General features: G+C 42.4%; 1 protein-coding gene and 1 long non-coding RNA gene across 2 annotated transcripts in view; both read right to left on the reverse strand.

Annotated features, from left to right (window-relative positions):
• The window catches only part of LOC109529056 (uncharacterized), a 2,711-nt gene extending 1,903 nt beyond the window's left edge, over window positions 1–808 (reverse strand). Inside the window, exon 1 of the long non-coding RNA XR_002170770.1 lies at window positions 457–808. This is a non-coding gene — a long non-coding RNA (uncharacterized LOC109529056). The remainder of the gene's footprint in view (window positions 1–456) is intronic.
• The window catches only part of fat4 (FAT atypical cadherin 4), a 120,404-nt gene that overhangs the window by 76,716 nt on the left and 17,986 nt on the right, over window positions 1–25,702 (reverse strand). The window lies entirely within an intron of this gene.

The raw sequence follows: 25,702 nt of genomic DNA on the forward strand, positions 1-25,702 counted from the left end.
GGCTGGGATAGGCTCCAGCACCCCCCGCGACCCTAGTGAGGATCAAGCGGTTCGGAAAATGAATGAATGAATCGCGCCACACTTTCTCCACCCAGAAGACACACAGGTTTTCCAGCTACGTCCATGTACATGTTCTTCGACTCTCACCTTGTTTGAAACCCGCGGTTCTCAGTGTCCACCTTCCGTTTTGCCATTTTTGATGGGTATCTGAAAGCTAATGTCACTGTTATGGGAACGACTGCGAGACGAATAAATATTTAAATAAAGCGGCCGACTGCTTGGCGCGTCACCGTTGCATTGTGGGAAATGTAGTTTTGGTGCGTGTAAAAGATCTGCGGGCTCTCGGCTTGCTGCGGTGCGCGGGCCGGTTCTAATAATAAATCAATATCATCCCAGGGGCCACTGAAAACATTGTCGCGGGCCGGATTTGGCCCGCGGGCCGGCACTTTGACATACGTGCTTTAGGTGGTCATCCGTCACATGGCTGAAGGTGAATTTAGGTTTAAATTCCATATTTTTGTTCAAAATGGCAAAACTCAAAACAAATAGAAAAAAAAAGTCTGCATTAAAACATTTTATAAAGGTGGTTGGTTGTGTTCTCATTTTTTTTTTTTTCTTGCTGAGATTGCTCACTCCTGTTCAAAATGCGATGACGTTGGACGCCCTCAGCTAAAATCGAAAGAGTCTGCATTCAAGCACTTCCTGATGCTCGATGACCGGCCTCATTTTCTTTATGACAGGTTTCATTTGTTTATGATAGATTTAAATAGAAAGAGCCCACATTGAAGCATTTTGTAAATGCTGAATGGATTCCGGGCGGCCCGGTAGTCCAGTGGTTAGCATGTCGACTTCACAGTGCAGAGGTACCGGGTTCAATTCCAGCTCCGGCCTCCCTGTGTGGAGTTTGCATGTTCTCCCCGGGCCTGCGTGGGTTTTCTCCGGGTACTCCGGTTTCCTCCCACATTCCAAAAACATGCATGGTAGGCTGATTGAACACTCTAAGTTGCCCCTAGGTGTGAATGTGAGCGTGGATGGTTGTTCGTCTCTGTGTACCCTGCGATTGGCTGGCAACCGATTCAGGGTGTCCCCCGCCTACTGCCCGAAGACAGCTGGGATAGGCTCCAGCACCCCCCGCGACCCTAGTGAGGATCAAGCGGTTCGGAAGATGAATGAATGAATGAATGAATGGATTCCTTCTTGTTTTTTTATTTTTTATTTTATTTAATGACAGGTGGTGTGAACTCACGTGGTTAAAGGTGAATTCTGTTTGAAATTGGTCATTCTGGTTTAAAAATAGTATCAAGAGATACCGTAACTGAAATCGAAAGTCAACATTAAAGTACTCCATGATGCTGAATGGTTTGGTCTCTCTCGTTTTTGTTTTTTTTTTACAACATGGTTGAGAGTGAATTTGAAACTGCTCATTCCTGTGGAAAAAGGTGTAACCTCACAGACAAAAAAGTCTGCTTCAAAGCATTTTATGACGCTTGAGATTTTCTGGATGTTTTTGTTTTTTTAAATGGCAGGTGGTTACACATATCTTTCCATTGTAGTTATTCCACTAATTGAGCATCAAGCCAAATAAGGCAAGTCCACGTGTACAGCTGTGTTTGGAAAGCAAACCCATTCATCGCAAAACAAGGTTGATGTGTTTCTTTCGAACCGATAATCTATGAGCATCCAATGCCCCAATGAGACAACCACCGTGGCTGCCTCCCGCAATTAAGGCATCAACAGCTGGGGAGACCTTTTGGACGCTCCTGAGTATTGTTGCTACAGCTGACAAATATTGGAAGTTAATGAAGTGAGGCTGTCAGTGAGAAGGGGAACATACGGAGGGATGCAATGTGGATTTTGAGCCAGCAAAAATAGCAGATGAAGAGTTGACGTGATGGGAAGTCTCTCGTTCAAATTGGCTTGGCGGTTTATTCTAAGGACGATAGGAACACCACTCGAACTAACACCACTCGCTTTGTTGCTGTAAAAAGGACGTGTCAAATGAGCCCTGTTTTGTCTTCATGGCCAGAGACTCATTTCCCAAGCACACACAGTAATTTGCACTGTTAACCACTCTTGAACCAGAAGTTCCACAGTTTACATCAGTCATATAACTAATCCAATTTTTACAATATTTGCTGAATACATGCAGTGTTGTGAAACAAATGAGCGACACAATTAAACCTCCACTGACACTAATTAAATCTGTAACTGTGTCCAAATTTAGAAGTGAGTGACTGCAGCCATCAACTTTTAAGACCGTGGATTGGTGGGATTTACAGGCTAGCCGACATTTCACCACACTGGGAGCTATATTCTCTCTCTATTTATTGTTGGTCATTTAAAAGAGGGGAAAAAAAGCAATAGACCTGAACAAATGTAAGCGGAGCTGGCCTCGTTAGCTTAGCTGAATAAGTAGCAACGTTTCAAAGTTATATGTTAAAATCATTCAAACGAAGCAAAAAAGCAAGAGACCGAAACAAACGTAATTCGGAGCAAGCCAAAACTTTGCTAGCTAAGCACTTAAAATCGCTAGTATTACAACCTTTCGGGAAAAAAAAAACCCTAAACAGATATAACTGGGAGCTAGCCTTGTTAGCTTAGCTGGTTAAGTACGGTAGCAACTTTTAAAAGTGCTGTTATAGCAACCATTCAAAAGAACAAAAGAAAGCAATAAACCTAAAAGGTGCAAAACTATATCAAAATACTTTTAGGGAAAAGAGATGTGCAATGTGTTGTAGCACTGCCAGGAAAATGAATGTGTGATGAACTGAGCTGCTTTTTTTGAGGAAAAGACATCTGGCTCTTTTTTTTTTTTTTTTTTCAAAGGACCACTTTTACTTGACAAATTAAGCCACTCACTCATCAGCATAGCATGAAGTCAAGAGCCAGAGGTCCAACAAAGATTTTAAATTTCTCAATTTCAACAAGATTCGCTCAAAGGACATGGAGTGGCTTCGAGCGGAAAGCACTTGGAAGAGAAAGAGAAAACACATGACGTGTGAAAGTGAGCAGGCTCTGAGATGGCACCGTATGAAAGCTCTCCGCAGTAAGAATAACAGCCAAAGCCAAAGCCCGGCTGAGGTGAAAACACAGACAGAGATTCGCTCAAAGCAGAAGTGCTCAAGTCCAATGCCCCTGCAGCTGTACAATTCAAACCTTCAGGCAAAATCTGTCTCGAAATGCAACCAACATGTTAAAATTTGGGGCTCATTCGCACGAGATAGGACCGCCCCCTCAAAACAGAATTATTTCAACAAGGATCTAAAGCAGGGGTGGGCAAACTTTTTGGCTCGGGGGCCACATTGATTTCTAAATTTGACAGGTGGGCCGGGTCAGCACAAGATACGGTACATATAAAAAACTCTATATGTTGACAGTCCATACCAAACATCAACAGAACAAAAGCATTAAGGTATTACCATACTTTTTTTTTTTAATGAGAACATTGAAACAACTGTGGCATATGTCCTGTATGAACATCCAAGTATGTTAACAACATACATGTGTGACAACACAAGCGACAAAGTGCAACAATATATTGCCCAAAAACTGCAGAATACAGTACAGGTATATGACAAAATAGAACAAAGTTAGGACTATTTGCTACAAAATGAGACAAGTAAAAGACCTGGTGGCTTTCTTTCCACTCACTCACTGTCTCGAACTTGACCTCCCCTCGATCACCACACAAGACAGCGTTGCTCAGCTGATGTTGTGCAACGAACTTTTGAACCCAGCCACGGGACGCTTCGAAGTCTTCGATGCCCACAGCGCTATGGAACTCGATTGCTCTCTTATTCGTGGTCCAGTTTTTAGCACGATAACAGTCAAACCATTCCAGGAAACGTTTATTTACTCGATTGTCCGTCGAGCCGCAAGCAATACACTCTGACCATGGTAACAGCCAGAATCGGACTGAGCAAGAATCGATTCCTCGTTTTTCAAAGTCTCGTAGATTTAAGTCTTTCAGACTCCAAGAGTCTCCTGAATGTTTCGTACCTTGTAACCCGCTTCGTTTAATCAGATACACTTCACTTTCTCTTCCGCAGTCATCAGTGTTCCTCTTCGTTTGGATGCCATGATCTACAGGACGTAAAAATGTTCGCAATTCCAGTAAAACTCACTGCAATAAAGAGTCGCTTGCATGTCGCTGTTTTGGATCCAATGACAGAAAATAGCGGCGCAGACACACTTATTCCGTCGTATCGAGCGGGAGTTACTTGAGGTTAGCGCTACTGCGGGCTTCCGTATCGTCTCCCCCTCCCTCCCTGTGCTCTGCAACTTCAAGTAACTGCGCCACCTGGCATTGAAATGACTGTCATTACAAGTCCAAATGAAATGAATGCAATCATTTACATCGAACCTTAATTGTGTACTGTACCAACCTTCGGCGGGCCGGATTAAAAAGACCAACGGCCCGCGGGCCGTGGTTTGCTCACCTCTGATCTAAAGCGTTAGCTGACCGAGTCAGTCTTAGTCTACTTATTTCCAAAAATGTGCCAATGAGCAAGACTGATTTTTTTTGCCAAATTATAATGTCACAGTTGGACTCATTTCTCCGCCTTTGACTTGGCAACCAGGCGGGTCGAAGGTTTGCCACTTTCAAGCAACTGCATCGTCTGAAACACTGTGATGTCAAGGCTAAATAAGCATAAGCAGAGCTGCCATTTCTTTTGTTGGATACATAGATTAGTCTCAGCTCGCAGCACCACTCTGCGACACTAGTGTGATGAAGTGCTGCATCCATGAAAGAAAATGTAATCCATACTTCTACAATCTGCACTCCTTTTTTTTTGTATTTAAACTGCCGCTACAAGTAGAACCCGCTCATTTTGTGACAACCCCCTAGCTCCGCACATTATGGCAATGAAAGTCGAACTTGGCATTTGCCCGAGACAGGAGTGCCTCCTCAAAAATATGCAGCTCGAAGCAAGACCAGCAAATGAGCTGTAATTTTTGATGTTTTGGACAGTTTAACAAGAAAACATGCCAGAGCCTTGTTATTAAGACACACAGGAATTGTTAGAATGTGTGAAAAAAAAAATATGACCTGTATTTTCACACTTTACCTGGACAGATCAAGTCCCATTGCTTCCTCTGGGAAATTTTCGTAGGGTGATTTATTTTCTTGCTATATGATACAATGACATAAAAACTACATTTACTATGGTGTTAAAAGCATCAGTCCTGGTGCTTAACGGTTTTAAAGGCCGACCAAGATGTGGACTACTTTATTTCCTCTGCATCTTTTGGGAAAAGAGAGCTCAAATTGAATCGGCTAACATTAATATGAAGCTTTATCACTTAAAATGATTTGTTTGTGTTGTTGTCACAGGAACAAAGGTTCTTTCCCTGGCCAGATATGAACTATTTGCTGGACCTCACACTTCAGCTGGAATCCAAACATCCAGGGGGCATAACCGAGTGGTATGAAACGCGCTTAAACGCCAACTCTGCCTCCACACGCATTGTTGTTTTTTCGTGTCTGCAACAGATTGACTTTTCCGGCAAAACTGTTTTGACTCAAGCGGCTCCAAAAACAACAAGTGTGCAATTGGGCTCTAATGGCCCTCGACCTTTTCTTCTGCTTATGCTGATTATCTGCTTCTGCGGATCAAGTGGATGAAACAAATGGCAACAATAAAAAGTCGAAAGACAGAAAGCACAACCAGAGAGTATTTCTCCTTCATCTACCTCTGCTATTTACCCGATGGACACTTGAGTGTACAGTAACTAGCAAATGTATTCATAACCGTGCAAAGTTTCCATATTTCTCCTAAGCCTTTGGGGCTACACAGCTACTCGATTTGCATATCTGGAGATTGAAAGTTTTGCTTGAAATTTCTTCACAAAATACCTGAAGCTCAGTCAGATTGGAAGGAAATCTTCTACGAACGAAATTTTACCAAAGATGCTGAACGGAATTCAAGTTTGGACTTTATTTATTAATTAGATGATATGTGAAGGCAAGTGGTCACACTGGATTTTATTTGCGGGTGTCAGAGAAAGGGATGGAAAACTTTTCAACACCGACATTTTTGGGGTGTCTAAAAACAAAAGCAAGATGTACAATTTTTTTTCTTCATTTCCCAAATATGCACCACTTTGTCTTGGTCTATGACTGCAACCTTTGAGGACACACACTGAGCGCTGGAAAAGGCAGGATTAGCTTCCCCCAATCACGACCTTGCTACAGCGCCCCATTTTCTGGCATGTCTAGTTCGACCGATGCGCTCTTCTTCACAGTTTCCGTCGTGCGACTCAAATTGAAGCAAGCAGTCAACGCTGTGCAGTGGAAAATCGAAATCAGCGTACTTTAACATAAAAGTTGCCAAGGAAAGAAAAGCGTATAGGACCGTGTTTGTGTCATATTTCGCCACCAAACTCAAAATCAGACTCCTTGAGAAAATGAGGGAAAAGGACGAAAAAATTCGCAACAATGAACAAGAATAGCCTGAGGACAAAGTGGCCAGGGCAGGCCCAAGGGGAGCGAGCAGACTGTGCGGCGAGAGTTTTATTGTCTCACTAGTTAATAGTGACTAACAGGCCTCGGCCATGTGAAGCGGCCATTCATTCGGCCAGACGCCGTGATTAATCCATGCTGGGCTTCGAGAGCGCGGGCAGTGTGCGCCTGTATGGAAAACAGGAGGGGAAAAAAGAGAAGGCTCTTTCTTGTCTCTATCTCACAAGCCCGGCAGCCCTAATTGCTTAATTTTATAAAGCGGCACTCGTGTCGGCTCTCCCTCCGCCCTTTGCATCTCCAAGTGACCGGCTTTAGCAGTATCGCGACCTGCAGATTTCCACGTTTTTGTTCCAGATAAATGGGCTGGGTTTTTGAAACTGGTCACTTTACTGGGTTCTCTCTGCAGTGGATCGTGACGTTATTTTGAGGAGACTTTGGCGATACCATTACAGTAACTTTTCATTTGATATCTTACAAGGTGATTTTAAAAGATTTACTGATCGAGCATAAAGGACATGGTACGTGTTGATACCACATATCGATATCACTCAGTCAAGATACAGTATCAATTTCAATTCTTCAAGTTTCAGCTTCTTCACTTTTGTACCAGTTATTATGTGATATTTCCTCAATATCACACAATAACTGTTGTGTGATATTGTCAGACCATATTAAGATTTCCACCCCTTAGCAGGGACCAGTCAGAGCCAAGTCAGGCCTTTCGTATTTGTATCAAACTATTGATCATTTCCCTCAACTGTTCAACAATGTTTTCATCAGTGATGATAGAAACATTCAATAATTTCTAAGGGTGGGACAAACTATCGATACCGTGGTATATCGATACAGTGTCAGATATCGATACCGTACCTGTCCAAGACTTTTTCTACAATTTAAAAAAAAAATTTCCCTTTGATATTTTGTTGTGTGTTGTAGTTTTTGTTGAAATATTTCATAACGGATACATCATGATGTTGTAGCATATCTGAATATGTGCTCTGGTTGGAAACAAGGCAACGTAACGTGGCCCGAAAGGAACGAACGATGGTTAAATCTGCCCGAATACTGCTGTGTTATTGTTGGAGACGGTTTAGCGGAAGCACCCAACGCCATTGCACGCAAGTCGATCCTATCTCATGGTCGTAGCAGGTCCACTTTTTTGGTGTAAGAGCTGTGAACACAGTCCCACTTTGAGTGGAAAACACAAGAAAAGCTCTGATCTTAAGCTGATAGAGAAGTTTCCATCTTGCCATGGAACATTTTGTGTGGCGACTCCTTTGGTCCTCACTAACTGATGGAGACATTTTTTTTCTCAATGTCTGGCTGCACCACTTTAAAAAGCAGCCATGTAATGCAGATGATGACAAAGTGATTAGATTTGACTTTGCGGTTGTGCAGTGGAACCTGCAAAGTGGAACACAATGTGTTCTGCGACACTGGCTGACTTCTCATCTGCCCCCCACCCCCACCCCCCATCTACATCGAAAACTTTTCTGTTAAACTTTTGTTTTTTTTTGGGGGGGGGTATACTTTTTACAGTGTGTTCAAAATAAAGTGTGTGGCTCTCTCTGTCATAGGTCTGGAATGTAATTCCAGCAATGAAGTGGGCATCACTGTCATGGTTGTTTGTCTCGAACTGCAGTCCAACTCTTCTCCTGCCACAATGTCAGCTGTGATCGGTTCCAGCTTGCCCGCCTTGCTAATTAGGATAAGCAGTATAGACAATGAAGTATGACCATTCAACCAGTGAAAATGCCTCTGTGGTGGTATTAGAAATGTTAATGGCTTGTGGAATTTACTTCTCGATTTTAGTGGTTCCAGTTGAGTTCAAGCAACCCTGGCCCGGACAGTTATAGTTCAAGTAGCTTTTGTTCATCTGGTTTGGAATCAAAAGGGCCACAATTGGCGTGAGAATGTTAATGAGCCACGGATGACAACATACTGTACATCCACTTTTCACTTAAAGAGAAACTTTTTTTTTTCAATTTGTTGGAGATTGTCATCCTTCCCCCTCCCCAAAAAGGAAGAAGAAGCGCTCCACCCAAGTGGAGCTCCATATGGAAAAATCTCACGTGGAAACTTGGGAAGGACACGTTCTGGATCGAGCTTTTTTTACTGCGAATGTTATTCCAAGCAAGGTTCCATTTCATTTTGAAGAAATATGAATTATGCTCCACTGGCATAGAAAGCAAAAAGCTGATGAAAGATTTTTTGGTCGAGGCTTCATCTGTACCAGTAGGGAGAGTTTGTTTTCAAAGAGGACTTGAAGGAATTACATGCATGAAAGCTAATAAAGCATAAAAACAGCACCCAGCCACTCACATTCTTGGGGACCTATGGCAGCCCTAAAAGGACAAGAAAAGAATTCAGGGTTGTCAGCACAGACAATTTTCCGAGCAGAACACACTCCAAACCACTGGACAATCCATCAGGATAATATTTAAGAGATATGCAACAATCGGGTTTTTGCTGACTATGATCTGGAGAAGGAAATTGGGCTCCAAGTGTGCCAAATTATCAGTATGAAATTTAGGTTAAGGCTTAGGCTAAGGTCTGTTAGGATTCGAACAATGTTTAGCTCCAAATTGTTCATATTTAGAGACCAATGGTAGATAGAGAGCCAAGAATCGATAGTCTTCATTACGATTATGATCTTTGGTGACAATAATCGGAGTGGGTGAATCGAGCTTTAAATTAGATCCATGTGTGTACACCACTTCTGGGTTTTGGCTAATGTTTGAATTCGGGTTTGTTTGGGTGAACAGTAGAGAAAAGATATTTACTCACAGTGATCAGAACGTGGCAATCTGACTCAATTGAGGCCTGGTTATCGATCTGTGCGTACCACGCTTTAGGCTTCAGGCTAAAATTTGTTAGGACTAGAGTTAGGTTTAGTTGAGCAGTTTGTTCATTTTTGTATTAGAGAAAGGGTTCAGGTTCAAATTAGGGTTCAGAGCTAAAGAGCTCTGATCATCGAGCCTTTACTGATTTCAATGAGAAGGCTGGACTTGGACTCAAAGCAAAGCCCAATTATCGGTATTTGTGCACCGTACTTTAGAGTTCAGGCTAAAATTTGCGAGGAAAAGAATTAGGTTTAGTGTTCAAATTTGGAGTGAGTTCGGGTTAGGGCTAGAGAAAAGGTTCTAGTTGAAATGTGGTTTAGTATTTCGAAAGATCCCTTAATCGAGTCTGCTGACTTTAATTGGAACAGGGAGAAAATGCTCAAATTCGACCCGATAATCGGTATGTACCGAACAGCTTCAGGGTTTATTCCAAGTAAAATCAGGTTTAAGATTCAAGTTAGAGTTCATCCAGAGATAGCCAAATAATTGGGTCTTTGTTGCATTTGTTCGGAATTGATGAAACATGCTCAAATTTGGCCGGATTATCAGTCTGAGTACTCACTTTACTCCTTCCAATACCAACTCTTGTACTTTTCTCAAATAATTAAAAGTGAAGTATAAACACCCTGTCATTAGAGACTTTCACCACAAAAGCCAATTGTGCGTTATCTGCAAAGCGGCCGTGCCTAAGTGATTGACGACGGGTGTGGGGAGGGAGGCAAGCGCGAGGCTTTGAGACGAGCCAGGTCTAGGTGAGACCCCCTGGCCTGAGGGCCAATACGTCTCCATAAAAATGACGTTGTTGCCCTGATATGAAAGCTGGAGTGTCAGCATGCTCGGATCCTTTGAGAATCTTCTCACAAGAGGGGTGGGGGCGGGGGGGTCTACACGTATGAGCAGTAAATCACCAAGTATGGGTCCAACGTGGCCTTTAAGAGAACTGTTCTCAAACTGCGGTCCCTGGTCTGAGAGCTGAATAATTTGCAATAAATTCTATCTATCTCGCGATCTAGCTCTAGCTAGCTAGATAGCTAGCTAATTATTGCATTTATTTGTGAAAAAAATGACTTCTCATAACAGCAGGATGAGAAATATATATATATCGAACAGCGCCACGGTGGCGGCCACGAGAAGCTGACGCACGCTCACAGCGTCCCAGTTCATCACCCCCTTTATTTGAGTGCGGACGTGGTTTGTGTTTGATAGACATTTTGGACCATATTGAGTGTACTTTTGCCTAGTGTTAAGCCTAAGAAGACATTAAAGAAAATTACGATCGAGCAGAAGAAGGAGATCATTGAAAAGCACGAACGAGGCGTGCGTTTGTGTGACTTAGCGTCCCAGTACCAGTACGTTAAGTCTACCAGCCACACCGGAGGTTGAGTTACCCACAGTCCTTATGGAAGGTGACTCTCCTTCCAAACAGTAACTCCCTCCCTCCTCCTCCCACTCCATTCCAACAAGCCATCAACTACCATCACAAAGGTAAATAAAACGACTTTATTATACAGTACAGTTTATTTCTTTAATTACAATACAATAGCACATTTATTATACATAAAATAAGGTGTATTTTTGTGTAGTTTTAAGGCTTATTTAGTAGAAAATTATGTTTTATGGGGACCTGGGAACGGATTATTCTCATTTTAATGGTTTCTTATGGGAAATAAATGTTCGGAAGACGAACTTTTCGCCTTACACACACTTTCTGGGAACCAATTATGCTCGTGAGCTGAGGTATCACTGTATATATAAATACATACAGCAGGTTGTTGAAGTCTCTCTCTCTCTCTCTCTCTCTCTCTCTCTCAACTCTTTCCCTTGAAAATAAGCAACTTTTTAATTTCCATGCCATTTCGGGGTACATATGACGGTTAGAGTATGTTTAACTGGCATTATAATTATAAGGGGCTCCTGAGAAACATGTCTCCCCTGTAGAGAAAACCTGCTTGTTAAAAAAAAAAAAAAAAAAAGCAAGCAAGAGCACATTTTTTAAAGTTCACCCGAGGGAGGATAAACTCGCTGGCTGATGGAGGGTTCAAGTTTGACCCTCAACACGCAACGCCAGACGTAAGGCGCTCCCACCGCCATCCATCAGCATCACTGTGGTGCTTTACGCTTCTATAAAAGTGTTAGCGCGTCTTCCACCCTCGTCTCTAAATCAGCGGTGCGCAGAGAGACAAGAAGCCGTAAGTAACGTAAAACTAATAAGACAGCCGCTAAATCTGAGAACCTTTCATAAATATGGAGAGGCAGTAAAAATGGAGCCTGACGCACCGTGGGGGGACACCGTCCTGCTGTTCATGGAGTTTTGTTGACTCAAACTAAATGAAAAAAACATTTAAAGATGAGGATATCCAATGAAACATGAGACCTTGGTAGCATTTTTCTGTGGAAAGAAAAAATTTAAGGATGCTTCCGCCACCTTTTTGTTTATCAAACGCACTGAAAGCAGAACAATGTGTACACTATGCTAAGCTTGGGCTTCTCAGATTTTCAGTTCAATATACTGTCTTTCCTTGATACCAATTACCACTGTCCGATGAGCCTGGGCTTTGATGCCGTTTTGTGGCAACAGAAAGAGCACAAAAATATGCAAACAGTTGAGTTTTTTTTAGCGAATAACACGGTAGGTTAAAAAAAGAAAATAAAATACAATAGCATCTTGGCTTACAAGTTGTTCCGTGATCACGTGCATTATTAAAAAAAAACAAACTTGTACCTCAATGTTTCCGCCTTGGCCACAAGTTGCAGTTTAATACAGACATAGACACACAAAGTGTAAATAAGATTCATTAAGCTGCGATAATATTAGTTGCTTTTGACAGAGGACAAATAAGATATGCCCTATTATGTTTGTCTACATGCGTTGCTTCACTATTTGTGTTCAAAAGTCCGCTGCTTAAAGTATTATCATCCAGTGACTATTGATGTTACTCGTTAGTTCATCATGGTGTTTGGCATTGTGTGTTAGCTTAAGTTAGCGGACATTCCAAAGGCACACATGATTTTATATTTACATTTATTGCCATGCCACAGGATGGCGGCAAAGAACTATATGAAGCTACCCAGCTCATGTCAACAAAGTTCCCGAGCACCAAGATGACACCAAAGCAACACTTCATTGACTTCGCCGGACAAAATGACAAATTCGCAAATGGCAACATGCAAACGGCTAACAGTATGCTGGGCTTTTGTTGAATGTTATTCTTAGAATGCGGCCTGAGCCGATAAAAGCAGTCCCCATACCACACTTTGGAAGGGGATCACAAACATTCTGAAACACTTTTCATCTCCATTTTCTGTGATTGTGCTGTCATTTACATACCCCACGTTGTTTCTCTCCCCATTCAAGCCGTTTTATCAGTTGCTGTTCCCTACTCGCCAGAAATCCCAAGGATTAAAGAATTTTTTTAGGGTCTGGGCAACTGGCGGGATTGAAGGGTAGCAAGGAGGAGGGAGGGGTGGTGGTGACAGGATAAAAAGAAGTTTGGGAGAGGCCTTACAAATGCAAAGGAAGTGGGCATTTTTTTTATTTTTTTTTTTAAGGAAGTTCTCAGCTCGGCCACTTCATTAATTCACGCTATTTAACAAGTTGCAGTGGGCCTTCTTCGGTTTGGTCCACCCCCACCCCCCACCATTCGCGCCGCAAACAACAACAGCGCCATGAGTAACTGACAACCCCCCGGGCGGAGGGGCTGCGGCCTCCGGGGTCGGCGCTGCAAACAGAGCCACGGGAAGCAGAACCTCGCCATTCACGGGTTCGGCCTTTATTAGTCGGCCGTGGTTACTGCCCACTATACACAGTCCTCATCATGGGGGCCCGTTTCCTACTGGGGATGAACAGAATGGGAAGGGAAGGCGGGGTACTCATCACATGCATCAGTATGCACATCCGAAAGGTTTCTTTTTTTTTTTTTTTTTTTTAAGTCAGCAAGATTTGCTTGATGCTGGAAGAAGGTGGGAAGTTGAGAACATAGAAGGAACTATTTCAGGGTACTCAGTGACCCCTAATTTGTTATGATTTGGAAATGTATTTGCAGGCGTTAAGTGTTAAATTACTGTCAAATGGATTAGGCACATCGAAAAACAATATTTTGAGGAGGTGATTATTTTAAGAATTGAATTTATTTCATGAAATATTATATTTTTTTTAATATTATTTAATATTTAATATTAATTTAATATTTCTGATTTCAACATTTTTCAATGCTATTCTTTCAGTTAATTGTAATTATTTTCCAAGTTATTAATGTAATTTAAGGTAATGATTAGTTATTGTTTATAATTAAATACCTAATTTTATTCAAAAATCACATTTTTAGTTCATAATGCTATATTCAAGAATAAATAATCAATTGCAAATTTCTATCAATTTTAGGAACAGGACAGAACATATTACTTAAACTAAATTAAATTGAAATACCCATAATACAAAAATGTTTTCTTCAAGCATCTTGAATTCAGAGGGAAAAACTTAAAACTGATCATTCATATTTTACTGAACGGGGCACAAAAAGTTCCATGTTAGGTTTGATGGTAAAATGACACATTTATTCTGTGCCTTTATTGGTATGCCTTTCTGTTGTCAATCACAAGACAAAAAAAAAAAAAGATTATTTAGCAGCTAACTGATATTGCAATATTTGACATAACACAGGTTCAAGGGCTAGATTTCTGTCCAACCTTTTAGGATTAAGATCGTAAAGTTGCCAAAAACACTGAGATGTTGCTATTTGAAGGTGTTTCAAAAAACACATTTAAAAAAATAACAAAACAAAAAAAACTTCCCAATATGGTCCAGCAAACACTATTGTACAAATATGTATTTTGTTCAATAATGGCTTTAAGCCAGACATCCAAAGGAGCCCGCCTGGGGAGCCTAATAAGGACGTAAGCTGACAGATCAGCGAGGCTCCGAAACGCATGCACGTGCAATGCTTTGCTATGATTGCAGAAACAAAGCCGCGCTAACCTCTCGGCGAATTGGTCCAAATTAAAATGGCATTAATGCCCCGTCTGAGCAGAGGTTACACGGAATCCCACGCCAGAATCGAGGGCCTCACACATCACTCAGCATGTCCGGAGGTGTTGAAATGTAAATTGCCATATCTGAAAACGTCAACCTCCAGCTGCAAATCTCAAAACTTCAGCTGCAAGTTTATTATCTTGCACAAATGGAGCATAAACATGCAGTGTCATATTGTCGAGTGACATTAGCTCTACTAGGTGATCTGCTTCAGTGCAGAGGTTCTCAAACCTTTTGAGCCCAAGGGCCCCTTAAATTAGATTTTCTGTTTTCTCCAAGTAACTTCTCATAATCCTAAGGCCAGTTAAACATAACTTCCACATGTAGCTCTACATGCCACCGGTATTAAGAAAGTTGCCGATTTGTGAGAAATGTTACAACAAAAACAAAAAAAGTGAGAATTTAGTCATCTGTTATTCAATTTAAAAAAAGATCAACATTTTTACAAAAACAGAGCAAAGACCTATTTTGTTGAGATAAAAAGTCGGGATTTTACAAGAACATTGTCACATTTTCCAACGATCTCCTCATAATCCTAGCGAGCCAGTTAAAGAGAACTTTCACATAACTTAAAAAGGTACCTATCTCTTAAGTCATGATCAATTCTTTTTTTTTTTTTACTTTATGTGACAATAAAGTTGTATTTTTCCCCACGAAAAAAAACTACGAACTTTACAAACACAAATATGTCTTTCATCAAGAAAAAAAATGGATTATTACCAGAACAATGTAAATAAAATCATAATATTAGGATACTGAAGTAAAAATTAAACAATCATTGAACAAGTGATATTTAGAAATAGAACTTTATTATAACTTGCAATGAGACTCCCTTTGTTTTAGAGAAGATTCATTTATTCTGCAAAAAATATATATAAATAAAAACAGGACTACATTTTGTTATACCTTGTGTTCTTGATAAGAAATAAGAATTAGTTCCTGTAATAAAACAACTTTAGTTTTAAAATCACATCATTCATTCAGGTTGGGCCGCAGCTATCACATATTTTCCATCGTCACGTTTTTCCTGTAGTATCTGTAACTTTGAGCGGATATGGCTTTAAAAGGCGGGGCCTGGCATGATGAGTGACGTGGGCATCAGCGAATGAGAATGTCGAGTTGGATGGCTGTAAATGAATAATAAAACTGAAATTGGGAGGAGTAATACATTTGGGATGTTTGTTTTATTGGCACACCAATCCCCATGTGTAGTTAAGTCTTGTTAAAATGGTATCACATAATCACCGATTGGACATTATTTCATGCCCCCCAAGCTAGGTTTTGCGGACCCCAGTTTGAGAACCTCACCTTTGTTGAATGCAGCTTGAACAAATGTCTTCTCACCGCCCATTAAAAACGACAGCGGTTTCTTGTTGATTGAAGCGAGGGCAATTTGAGTGTTAATTACCAATATAGTTATTTTGGGATGCCAATGGGAAAGACCACCAGGGTAGCTTCGTCCCTCTGAATTATCACAGTTCCCTTTCAGGGTCTCAAGAAATCCTCAAAAGGCCTGGACTCAGTGTCACACAAGGCTTTATAGAGGGTTTCGACTAAGTCCCACAAAGGACAAAGCTCTATCAAACACACACACACACACACACACACACACACACACACACACACACACACACACACACACACACACACACACACACACTTATATAGAATCCATATGAAGTAGGGCAAGCAGCCCGGTGGTCGACCTCACAGTGTAGAGGTGCAGGGTTCGATTCCGGCTGCGGTGTTCCTGTGTGGAGTTTGCATGTTCTCCCCGTGCCTGCGTGGGTTTTCTACGGGTACTCCGGTTTGCTCCCACAATCCAAAAACATGCGCGGCAGGTTAATGGAGAACTCTAAATTGGCCCTCGGTGTGAGTGTGAATGTGAATGGTTGTTGTGCATCTATGTGTGCCCTGTGATTGGCTGGCAACTATTTCAGGTTATACCCCGCCTACTGTCCAAAGACAGCTGAGATAGGCTCCAGCATGCCCCGCGACCCATGTGAAGATAAGCGGATCAGAAAATGGATGGATGGATAGTATGTATACAATACTCTATTGAATGAAACAAAAGATTAAACCTTTTTTTCAGGCCCAAGCATTTCAAAAAAAAGAAAAATATAACAGTTTTCTTACAAACAACGGACAGTTTTTAGAACTACCGTACATAATGTTTCCTCAATATTGTGGGTTTTGTCATGGAGAAACTTTGGCAAGCTGTACAGCGAGGAGACTGTTGACATTAGTCGAAAGTCCCTTAGCCAATCAATTACAAGGCAAAGAAAAAAAGAAAAAAAAACTGCATGAAAAAAATCCGTGAAACAGCCAAGCCGTGAAAGATGAACTGTGTTATAGCGAGGGATTTCTGTATATCAACATACAGAAAGACAATCCAGACTTGAACTTCACTTTTGCGCACAACAGCCTCCGTTATTTTTTTTCAACTGCCTGATGACTTTAACATACACTGATGGGTTGAAATGGGTTGCCTCTGCTTTTTCGCCCTTAGCCAAACAAGGGGAAAAGCTTTGGAATTACCTGGCTGGGCCCAAGAGATCTTGGCAAGCCCCGTGCCAGGCCAAAAGGGCTCCAGTGCAAACACTCCCTTGAGCAAACAAAGGTTGAAAGTGCCCCGGGGGTAAGAATTTGCTCATTAATTTAAGTTAGCTCAATTTTGCACGCTTTTGTTTCAGGAAGCGCTGACTGACAGAGCGTCCAAACAAAGGCACCATTGAGATATCTTCGCATGTGTGGCTAAAAGTCATTTGGGTTTGATAAGGCCATAAGGTACCGCGACCACCACTGAAGGGCTCCCCCTTCAGTGGTGGTCGCGTAAGTATCTGATCCACCACTTACCTCAAGATTTTCAAAGGCTCTGGAACAGACTATTCTTCCCAAGTGAACGCAATGTACATCAAAACGTTTTTACCAACTGCAGCCTGCATGAAATTGACAAGGACGGAGCAGGCGCCCCTTTGACAGTGACAAAAGCCCCCTTCTAGGTGCTGCTGTTTTGGTTAGCAGAAAAACATTGTGGACTGACTGCCTGTCTCTACTGGAACGCGATCAAAGACAGTGCCTACGCACAACATCCATCCATTTTCTGATCTACTTTACCCTCACGAGGGTCGCAGGCATGCTGGAGCCTATCGCAGCTGTTTTCGGGTAGTAGGCGGGGGGACACCCTGAACCGGCTGCCAGCCAATCTCAGGGCACACATAGACATAAAACCATTCGCGCTCACAACTCGGGACAATTTAGAGTGTTCCATTAACCTGCCATGCATGGTTTTGGAATGCGGGAGGAAACTGGAGTACCCAGAGAAAACCGCCGCAGGCACAGGGAGAACATGCAAACTCCACACAGGAATCGACTGCACTGCGAGTCCGACGCGCTAACCAGTCGACCACCGGGCTGCCACAACATACATCAGGCGCATTAAAATTCCACAGTCTACTGGAAGCCTCATCAACGCATCTCCACATCCTGTCAGATCATCTTTGAGAACCCGTTTGCAACATGTGGTAAGGCACCACAAAATTTATGTGCTTTGATAAGTGCTGCTTTTTAGGTTAGGACAGTGTATTGGGAATGTGTCTGTGGGGAACAAAGGCACTTTCTGCCCTTTTTTTATTCCCGATACGAAAAGGTAGCCGTTTATTTGGCGTGCAACCACTATTTAAGGAAATACAGTAAAGCTACCCAACACAGTGCAGTAAACATACACCCAACCGCCCCCCCCCTTCCCCCCCAATCGTTGCGAGGCAACTCTTCAGTTTTTCATCAACCGCTTACAAAAACAGCACTTTGGCTCACAAGACAGGTCCGGAGACAAGCGTGAGGTCATGTGTGATGAATGGAAGTTGATAAAAAGTTAAGTGTCTTTACTCCAGTCAGCCCGGGTGACAATTGAGAGGAGGTTCCCTTTAATAGGGTTATCTTGACTTTCTCAGGGCGTACGCTTTCCTTGGAAGGAGCGGCTGAGCTTGATCCTTGTTCTGGCTTTCTGGGAACTTTATCTTCTCAAACTGGGAAGAGAGGTTATATTCTGTTATAGTTGCGTGTCCCATTTTACCACTTTTCTTTTGGATTTTTTTCCCCCCAACCTCCCTTGCTCTCTTTCTCATCTCTCACTCTGGTGGGGTTTAACCCCGGGTCACCAGCAACTTCTTAATCACTTCAGCACATGACCGTGCCTTTCAATCCCCACATACCAGGAGGGAAGCACTCCCTGATACAGTATATTGCGATAAAGAGCTCACGCCCCAAAATCGAGGGTCCGCATCCCCCCCTCAATTGAAAGCGAAGGGCCTTGATACATCAATTGGAAGATTTTGGTGCGGGCCGCCGAGGAGGGGCAAGGGAGCACTTCTCTGGAAAATCCACACTTCAAAAGAGGATGGCATTAGACTGAAAGGAGGGATTGGGGGGTGGGGGGGTTGCGGGATGTGGATGGAGTCCCTCTGCAAAGTACGCCAACTTACTGCGGTCACCAAGAGAAAGAATGCGATGGGGAACCAGGACGCTAACCAAACCTCTTTGAAGAAAGTCGAAATGGTCACCGATGTCTTAAAAACACGAAATTCATCTAAAAGGGATTCACAACCTTGATTTTAAGAGCATTTGATTCTCGTTGTTTTCTCGTTACGAGACTCTCAGCCAAACGCCAGGAAGAAGCGAGTTGAGGTGGCAATTTCCTGGGTTGGAGCGAAGAGCCCAAAGGTTAAGGGTCAAAAAAGTGCTCTCAGAAGGCTAGACGGCAAGTCAGTGTAGGTTAAAGTGCAGCCCCGATGTTGTAATTCTTCCTGCTGGTCATAAATTCGACAAGGTTTGAAACCCCCTGCGTCTTCTGAGCGAGTTTGAAACAAATTAAAAAAAAGGTCAAGAGGTGAGAGAGACGGCATAGAACAGATAACTCGGTTGCGTACAATACTGTGGCGTGACCACATGTCAGGGTCGAGGGGAATGCTAAATCCTTGTTAAAAACTACACATTATATACGGTGGCCTTTAATACCGCAGGGAGACTCATTGATCTGATAGACTGTTTACTCGCTTCGGTAGGTGCTATTTTGGTTTGAAGAACAAGATTTTGGAGCGAGCGCCTGGCAAGAATCTACTTTTCCCTTTTTTTCTAAAGGAATCCCCCACACCAGGCTATATGTTGGTGCACAGCATCTACTTGAGAGACTGTGACTATGTGAGGCAAAAAAAAAAAAAAAGTTGACTGACTGGCTTGGGTAACACCTGCAGTGTTTGACCCCCTCTGAAAGGACTGCGTTTCAACACAATTTGCAACTAAATCACTTCTATTTCGAGTTAATCCATCCTCAAGACCATAGATTTATTTTATACTCTTAGATTATTTGCTTGACTGACTGCCTCTTCTGCACTTCTTGCTTTTGGGGCTGCTGAATCATGGTTTTGATGTATTTTTGGCAAACTTTATTAATGTATAAATCACTATTTATGGCACATATCCAGAAACAGCCTCCTTGAACATCCTGGAAGTCTACCCACATGCAGCCCACGTACAGTATTTCAGGATTTATCAAGAGAAAAACAGAACCAGGAACCCCCCCATCAAAGAAAGGGCCTCGATAAGAGTGGCTCGATAACATTTGGAGAGAGACGACATGTCGGATAGAACAGATAACTAAAAGCATGAGTGTTGCGTTTCGTTCACAGCATACATGCGCAGTGGACTTTATCTTTCCCACCAGATTACTTTTTCCATCCATCCAATTTCACCAACGATTATCCTAATTGGGGTCCTGGGTTTGCTGGAGCCTATAAAAGTCGACTTTGGGTGAGGGACTGTGTAAACCCTGGACTGGTCCCCGGTCAAGCACAGCAGGCAGACATAGACAAACATATTCACACTGACATTCAAGTTCAAGTCTTCACTGAGGCTAACATGCATGTTTTCGGGGAGGTGAGTGGAAGCCAGAGTATCGACAGAAAACCCCCATGCAAGGACAGACCTGAGATTCAAATCCGGAACCTCCTCCTTGCTAACAGTTAATAACTGCTATAACCTTCAGTGTAGTGAGCAACGGTATACTGTCACGACTACAACAGTGGCTCAACAAACTGACATCACTGAAAGTTGACCGCAGTATCACAGTCAAAAAGCCACAAGCAGTCACTAGCCAGTCTCTTTATGTTGAGACACGAGTGAAGAGCACTCCTCTCCAAATGAAGACCGCAAACAAGCGCCGCACTCAGAGGTGATGGAACACCAAGGCGTAGGGGGGTTGTTGTTTGAGGGGTCAGAGAACGAAACGGCAACACCTCCGCCGCCACTTGACAGAATGAAAAAGCAGTAAGAGAATTGCGGGGAGGGCGTGGGGGGTATTTGAGAGAGGGTGGGAACTGCACTTGAGTCCCCAATGGAGGATGCAAGCCTCCCAGCAGCAGCAGCAGCAGTCAGTGGCCGGGGGGGTTGTAAAGAGAGAAGGGGGGGACACAGGGGCTACTGTTCCCATTCACGTCTTTGTCTCCCAGGAGCGCTCTTGTTTTTCCACTGCAGGGCACAATGAAGGCGGTGTGCACCCCCCAAGCCAACCCTTCCTCCTCTCCTGTCAATACAACACCTATCAAGTCCCTGAATGGCCCAATCAGCCTTCCCAGGAACATCAAATCATTGAAAATGGAAAGTAGGTGACAGCTAAAACTCTAAATTTTGTTTTGTCACATCCTCAGCTAAATATAGAACACATTAATTCCATCACTGGTTGTGACCGTAGCATTTGGAAAGAGTGGCGGGCGGGGGTGGGGTGGGAACTTGGAAACTAAACCGGCAAAATTGAATCCAGGAAATTGGACTCTTTTCCAACATTTACTAAGCGTTGTGTTGTTTTTGCATTTCGAAGACAATACATTAATGGACAATTTGGAGATGGGTTTCAGACCATTAAAAACGATCTGATTGGAAATGCTGTAGTATAGCTAACAAAGACAAGTTTTATGATTGAGACTTGATTTGCATGTTATGACATGTGTAAACCAATTAATGACTAGACCGGACTTGCTTGAAATTTAGTAGGGCCGAAACCCGGGCCAGTTAGTGGGTTTAAAAATTTAGCTCGGCAACTTGATTTCCTTCATTTTTGCCACAGTAACTCGAGACTTGCTTGAAACTTGAAGTTTGAGATACAAGACATTTAATTATGACTTGCATACGTGACTTCCTGACAACTACTCTTCTGGCTTGTGTATTGCATTGTTTAATGCCAAAATTGCTGGCCTCTTTATGTGGCATGGCATAACAATCAGGTAACTGATATGTTTCGAATCGTCTCGATTGTGCGAAATCGGTTGAAATGATTTGTACTGCTTGATTGCAGCCAGCAGAGGCTCTATCAATTTGCTGTCGAGAGAAGTCCAACATGACGTCAGCTATGGGAAGGAAAAGGTAATGGAGAACTCATTTCGCCACATCCTCGTCTAAAATTCCATCGCCAATGAATCGATTGTGGTCAATTCGACATAGCTTTTCTGGGCTTTCCTGAATGGCTCGAAGAGGAGGGAGGATGCGGGGTGCCGCTGGGAATGCTGGGACTAAATATTTAACTCCAGCCTTCTGACCCAATCAAGTGGAAGAGAAGATAGGCTTTGTCCATCGTGGCCCATCGAAAGGAAAAGTCCGGGAAAGGGAAAGGCAATGTAAAGATTTTGCCAAGCTTTTGTCACGCCTTGAGGACTGCCTCAGTCAATTGCTGTCAGATCAAGACGGCAAGAAAAGAAAAACAGCCGCACTCGCCTTTTATATTTAAAAAGGAAAACACTCTGTCTCCACGCCAAGTCGGGAGAGGCCCCCCCACCCCAACCCCCATAGACAGAATTACACAGTTACTTTTAAAGCATTTGCATTTAAAAGATGGTGCGCAGGACTGAATGTGGGTCGTTTCCCCCGTGTCCATAGAAACACTCGAAAAGGTAGAAAATTCACTCGACTGAACTTTAAACGACTTTATTAAAGTGTCACTAATCAGAAGTGAAAGACACAAGGTCTTAGTGTTTGGGCAAAATGCACAGAGAAGAAAAAAAAAAACAACATGACCTGTTAAGAGCATTACTTTGAAAAGCCTTGTTGATGTCCACCGTTGCACAAACGAGAAAGGCGTGAGACGTTGGGGAAGAAATTAATACCAAAAATATTCCAAGAATCTTGGATTGTGCTGAGTTCTTGTGGAAACGTGTCGTAATACTGTAATTCTTTAAGTCCTGGCGGAGTATTTGAAGAACCAGAAACTGAAAGAAAAAATGCACATATTTCTTTATTCTTATAAGAACTTATTTTGTGCAAATGTAAGATTTTATCCTCTCAACATTAAGATTTTTTTGATAGGTACTAAAATGTTTTACTTTTTTCCATGCAAAATATTTTCTTAACATATAATGTTTTTCTTGTAAGATTCCTACATTTTTACTGTAGAAACAAATGTCCAATCTTATTTAGAAAAATTAAAATTTAAAAAAAAATAAAAAAAAATAAAAATTAAAAACTACTTTATCTGGTAGCAATTTTAAAGTTATTTTCTGAAATGTAATACTTTTTCTGGAAAAAAAAATCCAACTTTATTCTCCTAATTTTTTTGTCAAAAATTATAAATTTGTTTTCTTGAAACTATCCAACTCTATTTTATTGAATTAAACATTTATTCCACCCATCCATCCATTTTCCAATCTGCTTTATCCTCAGAAGGGTCGCGGGGTGGGCTGGAGCCTATCCCAGCCATCCGCATTTGCCATTTTAGGCTTTGTATTTTTTTGTTGTGGTTTTCAGCTTGAAAAGCCTGTGCCGGTAGAGATTAAATTGGATAGTCTGTGACTGCTGTTTTGCATTTGAGTCACCAACTTCTGTTTGCATCATTTTAACAAGAAGGTACATCGAGTGAAGCCCTAGATGTTAGCATGCTGCTAACTAACTAGCCTTTCCAAATCATTCTGACACGCAGTTCCCCAGCAGAAAATCGCGCCTATTCTGGAGTAATGGGATAACAACCCACAGAATAATCCCTGACAAATAATGGCGAGGTTTGAAAGGACCCCTTTTGAGTGCTCCGCGGTGAATTTTACAGACGCCAACCCACCGTCGATGTAATCTCTGCAAAATAGAGTCACAGGGAAGGGGTGTCTCCGAGACCTCCCTCTGCTCCATCCGTCTCCAAAGACTTGGAGAGACCTCATTTCCAAAAACTCCACGACGGGGGTCGGTCTTACGATCGGAAATAATAACAGTCAAAAGTAATAGGAAAGGTTTGAGAAGAGGAGGGCAAATGAGGTTGGGTGGAGGATGGAGGGGGGTGGGAGTTTTGAGGGGGGGGGGGGGTCTGATCTTCCAAGCGCTTCCTAATCATATACATTACAAATTAAGCATCCAGGGAATTGTCCAATCCGCTAATTTGGCTGCGAGAATGAATCAAAGACGGCTCCCAGTGAGGAATGCAAAGCAACAACAAACAAACAACAAAATCAACAATAGCCTAATGAATGATATGAATCTGATTTATCCAAACTTTAATGAGGGGAAGCAAATGTCGGTGATTTGGAAGGTTTTTATTTTTATTACTATTAAGTGGTACCCAAGGAACTCATTCTATCTCATTAGGATGCTGTATCAACGTGCATATATGTGTGTGTGTGTGTGTGTGTGTGTGTGTGTGTGTGTGTGTGTGTGTGTGTGTGTGTGTGTGTGTGTGTGTGTGTGTGTGTGTGGGGCTCAAAATTCGGAATGACTTAACACAAAAGATTTTTTGATTTGCTATGTATATAGATGCGCCTCTACAATAAAAAAAAATCAATAATATACTGTATTTGTCCCCCCCAAAACAGGTTCACTTTCAATGAGCCCAAAATGAAAAGGAAATTGAGGTGAAATCAATCATAAAAAAATTTGCTAGGAAAATCTTTTGTCATGAAAATGACTTTTTTTCTGATACATATGCATGGAAAAAAAAAATTCTTGAAATTATTTTCTTGAAAATATACAACTTGGTTAAAATAAAACCTTTTTTTCTCACAACATTGTGATATTTTATTTTATTTTATGTATCTTATTTTCACATTTGTTCTGCCAGTCATAGGACTTTTGATTGAACAAATTTTATCGAGAAAACAAAGATTTATGGAGACTGGATCCCTTCAGTCCGAAATATTTCTGCCAGACAGCGTGAAAGGTGGCTACTGTTCCCTCTTGCTTTGAGAAGAAGAGCACATTGTAAGTATTTCCAACAAAATGTCAACAATTGCGTCTAAATTCTTGAGATTGTTGCACCGAAGCCACCAAACATTTGCAGATGTGCACTACGCTTGAGGAGCGTCAGCCCCACTTCATATTTCAACGCTTGCCCCCTTAATCACCCGCGCCTCAAGGGGGCAACGAGCAGGGAGATCGCCGATCCCAAGTGTGCTGCAAGACCGCAAGATAGCGCAAAGCCGGGGGCCGGACGGGACATTTTGACAGACGTGGAGTCGAGGGGTAGGTGTGGGGCTGGGGGGCGAAATCAAACCGGTTCCATATGAGCACAGCTGGCACAGCTGAAGCCCGAGGCCCATTGCAGCCGCCTCCTCGTGCAAAGTGGACGGCGGGTGTCGCGTGGAAAAGTTCAAGGAGGGGAATCTTAAGTTTCACGCACGTCTGATTGGACTGACTGATCTCAATGCGGCTGGCTTGGAAGCCACTTTTTTCTTTTTTTTTTCAACAAAGTGGCTTCTTTGATACAGCTTGATTTCTTCTTAAAAGGTTCTACAGTTTCCACACTGGCCGGCTCATGCAATCGTCCCGCGATATCATTACCTACGGCATAACGACAGCTTATGACATTTGAGAAGCTTTTCACAGATTGTCTTTGCAGTATTTCAAATCTGAGACATCGGATTTCGTTTTCTTATGAATGAAAGACTGGCTATCTAGCCGGCTAACTATCTGTTTGTCTGTCTGTCTTGACAGACAAACAGATAGTTAGAATGAATCTTTCTATCCATCCATCGGTTCATTTTCAACACCGCTTATCCTGAACAGGGTCGCGCGGGTTGCTGCAGCCTATCCCAGCTGACTTTGGGCAAAAGGCGGACTACACCCTGAACTGGTCGCTAGTCAGTCGCAGGGCACATATAGAGACAGACAACCATTCACACCCACATCCACACCTTCACTGAGTGGGAACCGAGCCCACGCTGCCCGCACACAAGTCAGGCGAGTGTACCACTTATGCCATCAGCGACTGCGAGATAGATAGATGGATTTTTTTGTGGTGACGAGCAGTCAAATTATGGGCAACAAGCCCAACCTTGGTTTCATCAGACCACAACAGAATCTCCCATAGACATGTGGAAAAATGTCTTGTAGTCCGATAATGTA

The sequence above is a fragment of the Hippocampus comes genome, unplaced genomic scaffold, assembly GCF_001891065.2.
Source record: "Hippocampus comes isolate QL1 unplaced genomic scaffold, H_comes_QL1_v1.1 scaffold129, whole genome shotgun sequence".
Lineage (NCBI taxonomy): Eukaryota > Metazoa > Chordata > Actinopteri > Syngnathiformes > Syngnathidae > Hippocampus > Hippocampus comes.